The sequence below is a fragment of the Panthera leo genome, chromosome E1, assembly GCF_018350215.1.
Source record: "Panthera leo isolate Ple1 chromosome E1, P.leo_Ple1_pat1.1, whole genome shotgun sequence".
Classification (NCBI taxonomy): domain Eukaryota; kingdom Metazoa; phylum Chordata; class Mammalia; order Carnivora; family Felidae; genus Panthera; species Panthera leo.
In genome coordinates, this window is record NC_056692.1 from 23,025,116 (window position 1) to 23,026,962 (window position 1,847).

At 42.6% G+C, this 1,847-nt stretch overlaps 1 pseudogene; it reads right to left on the reverse strand.

Moving 5' to 3' along the window:
* Positions 1–616: 616 nt before the first annotated feature.
* Positions 617–1,009, reverse strand: LOC122206679 (annotated as a pseudogene).
* Positions 1,010–1,847: the final 838 nt, after the last annotated feature.

Consider the following 1,847-nt stretch of genomic DNA (forward strand, 5'->3'; position numbering starts at 1 on the left):
AGGACCACCAACCAATACATGCAGATTTTGTGTGTGTGGACAGAAGGTACCTTTGATATTCAGTTTTGCTGTATGGAAACAGAACAAATAAATTAATTTTTTTTTTTTTTGGCAAGAGGTAAGTAAAAGATTCATTTTCTTCTAGAGGGGGAAAAGAAGTTGAAAGTAGATCTTCATTTGTAGTCCTCATCTGTATAAATTATTTATTTATTTATATATTTTTAATGTTTATTCTTGAGAGAGAGTGCAAGTAGGGGAGGGGCAGAGAGGAGAACAGAGGATCAGATACTGGGTTCTGTGCTGAAAGCAGAGTCCAATGCAGAGCTTGAACCCACGAACTGTGAGATTGTGACCTGAGGCGAAGTTGGATGCTTAACCGACTGAGCCACCCAGGCACCCTTTGTATTTTTTTATTTTATAGAGAGGGTGCAAGTGGGGGAGAGAGGCAGAGGGAGAGAATCTTAAGCAGGCTCCATACTTAGCATGGAGCCCAACTCGGGGCTCAATCCCAAGACTCTGGGATCATGACCTGAGCCAAAAACAAAGTCAGATGCTCAACCAACTGAGCCGCCCAGGTGCCCCGTACAAAATCTTCATAGTTGTTTGTCCATCTCCATCAGTATCTGGCTCTTTGATCATTTCACTGAATTCTTCATCTGTTAGTGTTTCTCTTAAGTTTGTCATGACATGACATAGTTCTGCCACACTGCTGTAACTATTGGCATCCTTGTCAAAGACTCGGAATACCTCACGAATTTCTTCTTTACTGTATGTATCTTTCATTTCTAACCATCAGAGTAAAAAATCCTGGGAAGTCAAGGGTGCTGTTACCATCAGCATCCATCTCATTGATCATATCCTGCAATTTGGGTTCTGTTGGGCTCTGACACAATGACCTCATGGTGGTTCTAAGTTCCTTTGTTGTGATGGTGCCATCACCGTCTTTGTCAAATAGGGAGAAAGCTTCCTTGAACTCAGCAATCTGTTCTTTGATCAGCTGATCAACCATGGTGAGAGCGGAGGGTGGAAGAGCAGAGGGAGCCAGGGTGGCTGCCCCAGTGCAGGGGCTCTGACAGCAGGGGACGCCCCACTGCTGCTGCTAAGGTGTGGTGTGCACTCAATACTGAGTAAACCGGCTGTGCCTGTGAGGCTGCCAGCACCATTGCCCCTCTCTCTAGGAGATTTTAGGATTTCTTATTTATCCTTTTTTAAAAAAATTTATTACTTTTTGGCACAAGAAGATGATCCAGGCTCATCTTATACTTTGCCCTAGCTCTGGGAACCTGCCATTTCTCCAATGAGCCCTGGATCCCATTAGTGAAGGATGGTTTTGAAAACCCAGGATCTGGGTGCTTACGGTGCTCATTGCTATGGGAAGGGCATTACTTTTAGGTCTGAGCTCTTAGTGGACAAACTAGGAAATATATTGAAGTATATATGTGTAAATGTGTGTATAAACTTGTATCTATTTCTATTATATCAATTTCACACATTTGTAGCAATTTCTACGTCATTGGTCTAGGTAAATGAAAAGCCAAAAATTTATACCAATACATTCAATTCCAAGTCAACACACAGGGTTTATTTTAATCTTCCCTTTTTAAGTTTCTCTCCCTACTTTAGTAGTGAGAAATCTGGCTCCCATTAACCTCACTATGTTTACTTTGAACTGTCCCCTGTATGTAACAAATCTTCTGGCCATACTGGCTGTGTCTTTTGTCCTGGTCATATTGGCCTCAAGCATGTGGGTCATGCCCTCTGCCCCTGCCCTAGCTGAGTCCTCAGGTGAGCCCCCTAGTTCACACTAAGAGAATGAATACATGAAGAAAAAAAAAAAGAGAGAGAGA